This window comes from Chiloscyllium plagiosum, chromosome 5 (assembly GCF_004010195.1).
Source record: "Chiloscyllium plagiosum isolate BGI_BamShark_2017 chromosome 5, ASM401019v2, whole genome shotgun sequence".
Classification (NCBI taxonomy): Eukaryota; Metazoa; Chordata; class Chondrichthyes; order Orectolobiformes; family Hemiscylliidae; genus Chiloscyllium; species Chiloscyllium plagiosum.
The window spans coordinates 99349965-99358886 of NC_057714.1; positions in this window are offsets into that span (position 1 = coordinate 99349965).

An 8922-nucleotide genomic window follows, 5' to 3' on the forward strand; every position below is an offset into this window, starting at 1 on the left:
TAAGGCGCTTGGCATACTTGTCTTCATTGGTCGGTGCATTGAGTTTCGGACTTGGGATGTCATGTTGCAGCTGTACAAGACAGTGGTGAGGCCCTTTTAGAATACTGCATACAACTCTGGTCTCCCTGCTGTAGGAAAAATGTTGCTAAACTAGAAAAGGAACAGAAAAACAATATAAGGATATGGTCTGGGACTGGCAAGTTTCACTTATAAGGAGAGGCCAGATAGGCTGGGACTGTTTTCCCTTGAGTATTGGAGTCTGAGGGATGACCTTGTAGAAGTTTATAAAATCATGAGGGGCATAGATAAGATGAATAGCCAAGATATTTTCTTCAAGGGCAAGGGAGTCAAAAATTAGAAGACATAGGTTTAAGGTGAGGTGAGAAAGATTTAAAAGGGACTTGAGGGCCATTTCTTTTCCACACAGAAGGTGGTGCGTGTATGCAATGAGCTGCCAAAGGAAGTGATAGAGGTGGGTAAACTTACAACATTTAGAAGATACTTGGACAAGTACATGAATAAGAAAGGCTTAAAGCATATGAGCCAAACACAGACAAATGGGACCAGTTCAGTTTAGGATACCTGCTTGGCATGGGTGAGTTGGACCCAAGGGTCTGTTTATATGCTATATAACTATATGACCAACCTGCCCTATCTAATAGATCACTACAAACTGTGGCTACATCAGACTGTTTCCTGTTGATATGTTACCACACACAAAATAAATGAATAGTCCTCTTGCAATATTCTTCCAATAATATAAAATGCAGTAAACTTCAACATGTTGTGTTTCCATATCCAAATCATACCATGCTAAATATCATTGCAATAATGCATTATCCATCATTGTGCCTAATATATTGAATGCCAAAACACCATTGTAACATAATGCTATGACACAAAATGTCTCTCTGTCAAATTATCAGAGTATGGCTGACAATACCATTCCTCAAACCTATTCCTGGTTTAGAGTGGTGCTGGAAAAGCACAGCAGTTCAGGCAGCATCCGAGGAGCAGCAAAATTGACGTTTCGGGCAAAAGCCCTTTTACCTCAAACCTATTCCTCCAATCTCAAATACCTGGCTGATATTTCAGTTCAACTTCACTTTCCTGTCCCCTACACTCACATTCTTTTAGTTTCCAGCAATCTATTGATCTCTATCTTGCATGTATTCAGTGACTGAACATTCATAGTTGGAGAATTCCAAAGATTCACAATCCTCTGAGTAAACAAATTGCTCCTCTTCTCAGTCCTAAATAGCTGACCACTTATTCTAAGACCTAGACCTCTAGTTCTAGTCTCTGTAGCCAGGAAAAAAAACTTCTCCCATTTAACCTGCCAAAGCCTCATTGTACCTTCATGCCACTCAACCCATTTGCAAATGCTTTATGGCCTTCCCCAAAACATAATTAACATCCATGTCCAACATAAGAACCAAACAGTGGTCTATAAGGTGTTTCCTTTGTGTCAGTGTATTTTCTATTTCCTTAGAAAAGCTTCCCCTGAAGTGGCCAACCCATCTAGGCCATTCCAGTAACATGTCACTAGAGATTGTAATTTGAAATCATGGTACACTTATAATTCGATTTTCTTTCACTCCAGCCAGTTCAACTATTCCTGACGAAAAAAACTCAGAATGCATCAAAATGTACTGAAAGACCAATGTTTAAGAGAACATTCGTGTACAAGAAAACTTTAACTGAACTCAGTGGTGGAGTGTACAATTAAACTGCATAAAAACTGCATTAGATCTGTCTCAAATACAATTCCTTGTACCTAATGAGTTGTTCAAATTAAAATAATTTGATGCTGGAATTTCATGGTTATTGAGACAGGAAAAGAATCACTGATGGAGGAACTTATGTTGTATTTGCATATTGTACAAAATATTGCGAATATCTGTTTGCTGTCCTTCTGAAGTATAGCCATAAAAAGAAGAAATATCTTAGTGCAATGTTCTAAGAATAAAATGGAGTGCAGGTGTCATACTTTTAACAAAACTTTTGTTAGACTGTTCGCTGTTTGAAATTATTATTTTTGGAAACAATGTACAGATGATGGTGTAATGAGTTTGTTTATAAATGGAAACACTAGTTTGCTGTGCTATCCACTTATGTTTCTGAGCTGTGTTTTATTGTCTTCACATTTGTGGCTCCTCGATTGTCAAGTTCATTATAACCTAATAAAACGTTCCATTTAATGTCATTTCTGTCAGTTGGCTATAAGAGTCCTTATTGGAAATGAGTTAGGATGGTCTCAAATTAGTGCTTAGTCAACACAAGTTCACTGCTTCAGATTTGCCACCAATCAACCTGTTCCTTTCACAGTCATGTTCACCAACCCTAAGGCCCTCTAGGATCTCAATACCCCTCCCATTCTGGCCACTTGTGTATCCCCAGTTTTCATTTCTCCTGCAGTGTGACCAAACATGCAGCTATATAAATCTGAAGTAGTGGAATTTTCTCCGAAACCTCTCTCCATCTTCCTCGCTTAAGACATTCCTTGCACCACACCTCTTTAAGCAAATTTGAAATTACTTAGCCTCTTATCACCTTTAATGGTCCACTGTCAAGTTGCAAATAAACATGAGTAAAAGGAGTTAGAGTTTGGCTCTTCATTAAGATAATGACAGAACTTTTACACCGACTCCAATCTCACATATTATCTGGCTTAATGTCCTTAGTACCCAAAACTCTATAGACTCTTACCTTAAATATATTAAACAGCTGAACATTCTCAGTTATCTGCATAGAGATTCTAAAGATTCACAGCTATTTAATTCAAGAATATTCACCTTATCTCAACCCTAAATGGTTGACCGTTAATTCTAAGACTGTGGCATGTGTTCAAGCAGGGAAATGTTTTGCCACAATTAACCTGCCAAGCCTCTTAAGAACTTTATATGTTTCAATTAGATCATCCTTCATTCTTTGAAATTCCAAGGAATGTAAGGCCAGTCTGCTCAAGCTGACCTCACAGATAATTATTTCATTTCAGTAATCTGTCGAATAAACCTCGAGCCCTCCTTCTACAGCAATGACATCTTTTCTTAGTGAAAGAAACCAAACTGCACATAGCCCTCCAGTGTGTCCTCACCGATATCCTGAACTTAACCTGAGGCTTGAATTTTTCACTTTCAAGTTAGGAGCACCATCAAGGCAATTGTCATCATTCCAAACTCTGCCTCTCTAACTACAATCCTTTGACCGTATATCTCCCTGAGTCTCGTGGGGCAGAGAGTGGATTCCTACTTACTTTTTTTTGGGCACACACAGGACCTGGCATTGTAATCAGTAGCTGCTACATTGATGAAGGCGATGGAAGTGAGGTAGGCCCAGCGGTGAAAGGTGGCACTTGAGGATCAGCAACTTGTCATTGGTTGGGTCTGGTACTGGCAGTGGCAGAAGGGCATTACAGTGACATTGCCAAGGTGGGCCCAACAGAAAGAAACCCTGGTATTTATTGGTCTAGCAAAGCCTGTGGCGAGGCAGTGGTGGGGGAGAATAGGCCCAGTGGTGAAAAATAGCGCCTGAAGCGCGGCAACTTGGGTCTGGTGTAGGTGGCTGTGAGGCGGTGGAGGGGAGATGGCAGTGCAGACCGTTGTTATTGAGCTGGCTCAGGACTGACAGGCTGTCTTTAAGCTCTATCTTTCTATTTCTCTTATTCCTAAACTATTCAAAATGGTGCTGGATCCTGGCAACAGTGGAAAAGCTTTACACAAAAAATGACTTTTTTTCTCTGTAAAATACATGCAACAATAAAATCATTAATTCAAATCATTCATTCATACTAACATGTCTAGTATCTCCCCGGGACAAAACATGGGATCCTGTTGAGATGGAATGGAATAAAGTTCCATGTGTCTATTGATGACTTCACTATCAATAAAACTCATTGACTAAAAAGAATCACAAAAACTAAATTTCTACAAGAACTTGTCCTTTATGAAACCAAGTATTTGTACTCACAAAAAGAATGTAACCAGGCTCTGGGTGATGTGGGCTATCGTGGGATGACTGTAGGATCACGCAAGATGGTCATCTCAATGTCGAGACAATCTTGCTGCAACTTTGCCGGTTTGCTCAAGAGGCATGTCAAGATTCTCGCCACTGGGGGTCGCTGAGTTCTTGATTGACAGGCATTATTGCTTGTTAATTGCCTTGTGAGCAGTCCAACTCACCACAGGTTGTAACCTTACCAAACATGCCACACAAAGTAGGCATCATGAGAAAATGAGACGGAAACCAGAGCAGGTTCTTCATGAGTTCACTTGTTCCAAACGACTTCCAATTTGGAAACCAGGCACTGATATCTCAGACATGCTTTATGGGCACTAACCACACACACCGACATCCACAGATATTGGCATCTAACATGCACCTACCTCGAGGAACCTTAATAGCACATCTCCACCTCACTTGTAGAGTGCTTCTGCATGTTAAATGCTGCTCTGAGAGCTACCCCAGCAATAATCATTATAACATTGAGTCCTCAGGGATACCCATGGACTGGACCAGGCTACATCTCTGGACTTGATGCCCACTGTCATAGCACTCATCCACCTTCTGCCTAGAGGCTTGCAGCATCGCTATCTCGCCTTGGTCCACCTTTTTGCACTTTACCTCCTCAGCCTGAAGTCTGGGTCATAATTCTACTGTCTTGCTATTTGACCAGACACATTTCAGAGATATGAGCACTTTACCCATTGTGCCAATGACTAGGATATGGAGTCAGGTCACAGGTCAATCACTATATCAATTGCGGAGGTATTCCAATGTGAAGATTGTTGTGTCGCAAAATGTAACCTGAAATCAAATACCAGGACTATGTAGATATCCCCAGTGCAGCTGACTTCAGTAAACATTGTCTGGGAAACTCAAAGGGAACTCCTGTGCATCTGGAACTCTTCAAGAAAGTTTCTTAAAATCAGGGAATTCAAATAGTACAAGCTTAATGTTTAAGCATTAAAATCTGCACAAACTCTTCGCTAACTATAAAGCTTAGCTACCAGCTCACCACTGATTCCTCCTCTGACCCTTTCACCTTTCTGGACCTACAACCAATGGCCAAACTACAGACTCTCCTTAACCCTCAAAAGCCCCAAGACCTGAAGCACCCTTCTGCTCCCATCAACTTGACCTTGAATCCTTGACCTCAACAATGCTGAATCCCCCAGCTGGACCTCTCACAATACACCCCCCCCCCCCCCCTCCTCCTGCCACGTTTTCCTGCCAGTGGATACAATCCAATACCCCTGACCCAACTCAACTCTGAACTAACCGGTTCTCAACATGCCCTCAGACCTTACCCACCCCAATCTACTGAAGACATTCATCCATTTATCTAGCACGGTGCCATCTTGGTACCATATCCACCTCACCCACCTGGCATGCTACACTTGCAACCCACCCATTAACCTTACACTCTAGCCCTATCACAGCAGCTATTGGGGAAGCAATAGCAAAGAGGTAATAAAAGTAGATGTATACAGAATCCTGGGTTAACCTTCTGGGTTCAAAGCCAGATTGTGAAATTGGAGTTCAATAATAATAGTAATCTGGAATTAAACAATGCCTTAATGGTAAAAGTGTGACCATTATTGAATGTAATGAAAGGCCTGCCTTGTACTCGAGCTCCTTGAAAGTAAGAAATCTGCCATCCTTACCTGGTACAGTCATGTGACTCTAGCATTATACATTGTGATTGACTGTTAACTGCTGTAAGGGCCTTACCAGCAATGCCCACATCAGATAAACAAACAAAAATAAAAATCAATGTCATCTAGAGAGGGCACATTTTAATCCAAATCAGGTTTCCAAACGTGGTAGAAATTTCCAGGCCATTCAATCTCAGAAAAGAATTGAGGAACTAAATAACCTATCCTTGTTTCTATTTTCTGAACACAGCCTCTGGGGACAAAAGTTTTTTTTTCCCCTGTCATATGCCAAGCCATATTGGGATACAATATTGGAGCTGATGTTTAAAGTATCAAAGTTATGCAAGATTTGGCTTGTTCAGTGAGAGGAGCTGAGATCCTACAGCTGAATTGCATTTACAAAGAACAGGTTTTCATAAATAACGCAACACGATTACATCTGCAGCCATAAAGTCACAACTTTATTTTAAAAGATCATAAAAGAACCATATGCTTGTTTTCACTTGTTAAAATGTTTCTGGAACCACAGCCAACACTTTGGGATCCTGAAATCAAAATGGAAACTTGTCTCTGTTTTGTCAGGACAGGATATTCTCTGACACAGGCTGGGTGGTTGTGGTGTAAAAGATAACAGTAGAAAGTACTCCATCTCATTTTAGGATGCCTCAAAGATAATTCTAATTCCTTCCTTCTTTGTTTTTCCATGTCATTCTTTCTTTTCCCTTCTTTTGGTCCTGATTTCTTACCCTTTCCATTTCTAGTGTATCATGTACACCTTTCAACTTAACTCATCTTTGACCTTGTTCTTTCACTTTTGCTTTAACTGTCCCCTTGGGCCTCCATCGCTTTAACCCTCTGGCACGGTGATAGTCCATTTAGTGTGTAAACCCCAGACTGTTTTATCTATGAATATCCTTGGCAAGAACATTAACAGAGGCCTATGTTGAAATAAGCTGCAACAAAGAAGGTGGGTGGCACCAGGAGAACAACCATATTATGTGATAATGCAGTATGCCATTGCCCTGTATTTCTGGCACACTTACTGTTTGTTGGTAACTATCTTTTGCAGTACGTAGGGAAAATACATAAGACAGAGGAGCAGAAATCAAGCCATTCAGCCCATCAAGTCTGCTCCACCATTCAATCATGGCTGTTAGGTTTCTCAACCCCATTCTCCCGATTTCTCCCTGTAATCCTTGATCCCCTTTACAATCAAGATCTCTCGATCTCCGTCTCAAATATACTCAATGGCCTGGCCACCACAGTCTTATGTAGCAGTGAATTCCTTAGATTCACCTCTCTCTAACTGAAGAAGTTTCTCCTTACCTATGTTCTAAACGGCCTTCCCTTTCCTCTAAGGCTGTGCCCTCGTGTCCTAGTCTCTCCTATTAATGGAAACATCTTCCCAACATCTACTCTGTTCAGGCATTTCTGTTTTCTGTAAATTTCAATTAGATCCGTTTGGATATTGTTGGGGGAGATGGCTCACCGGGGATGGCAGCGGTTGCCAGGATCATGGCGCCGTGGTGGGCACTGCTGTTCAAAAGGGTGAGAAAAAGACTCGTAGGACCATAGTCATAGGGGATTCTATTGTGAGGGGAGTAGATAGGCGGTTCTGTGGCCGAAAACAGGACTCCCGGATGGTATGTTGCCTCCCAGGTGCTTGGGTCAGGGATGTCACCGATCGGCTGCAGAGCATTCTAAAAGGTGGGGGGGGGTGGTGAACAGCCAGTTGTCGTGGTGCATATAGGCATCAACGATGTAAGTAGAAAAGGAAATGAGGTCCTAAAAGAAGAATTCAGGGAGTTAGGAGAGAAGTTAAAAAGGAGGACCTCAAAGGTAGTGATCTCGGGATTACTACCAGCGCCACGTGCTAGCCAGCATAGAGATGAAAATATAGGCAGGATGAACACGTAGCTTGAGAGATGGTGTAGGAGGGAGGGCTTCAGATTTGTTAGACATTGGGACTGGTTCTAGGGAAGGTGGGTCTAATACAAAATGGACGGTCTACATCTGAACCAGACCGGATCCAATGTCCTTGGGGGAGTTTTTGCTACTGCTGTTGGGGAGGTTTTAAACTAATGTGGCAGGGGACTGGGAACCAGAGCAGAAAACAAGTAGGCAACGAGGTGGAGACTGGAGACTGTAAGAATCATGAAGATAGCATTAGTAAAGGGAAGAGTAGGCAGACAGCAGATGAGCACAAAAAAACTGGTGGCCTGAAATGTATAAGGCAGATGAACTTAGGGCTTGGATTGGTGCCTGGGAATATGACATTATTGCAATCACAGAGACTTGGTTGAAGGAAGGGCATGATGATTGGCAATTAAATGTTCCAGGATTTAGATGCTTCAGACAGGAGAGGAAGAGAAGTAAAAGGGGGATGGAGTTACATTGCTGGTCAGGAACGATATCACAGCTGTACTAAAGGAGCACACTATGGAGGACTTGGATTGTGAGGCATTATGGGTGGAGCTGACAAATAAGAAGGGTGCAGTCACACTGTTGTATTACAGGCCTCCCAACAGTGAGTGTGAGGTAGAAGAACAAATAGGTAAACAATTATGGAAAGATGTAGAGGCAATAGAGTAGTGATGGGAGATTTTAATTTTCCCAACATTGACTGGGATATACTTAACGTCAGAGGTCTGGATGGGGTAGAATTTGTAAGAAGCGTCCAGGAGAGTTTTCTAGAGCAGTATGTCAATAGTCCGATGAGGAAAGGGGCCAGATCGGACCTGGTACTGGGGAACGAGCCAGACCAGGGGGTAGAAGTTGCAGTGGGGGATTTCTTTGGGAACAGTGACCACAATTCTGTAAGTTTTAGAATACTCGTAGATAAAGAAGAGAGTGGTCCTAAGGGAAGAGTACTTAACTGGGCCAAGGCCAATTATATCAAAATTGGGGAGGAGCTCGGAAATGTGGATTGGACACAACTATTTGAAGGGAAGTCCACATTTAAGATGTGGGAGGCTTTCAAAGATAAGTTAAAGATAGTGCAGGATAGGCATGTCCCATTGAAGGCAATGGATAGGAAGGGCAAGATTCATGAACCGTGGATGACAGGAGAAATTATACGACTAGCCAAGAGGAAAAGGGAAGCGTACATAAGGTCTAGGCAGCTAAGAACAGAACGGGCCCTGGAGGAATATTGGAAGAGAAGGACAAGTCTTAAACAAGGAATCAAGCAGGCTAAAAGGGGTCATGAAATAGCTTTAGCGAGCAGAATTAAGGAGAATCCCAAAGCATTTTATTCTTATATAAG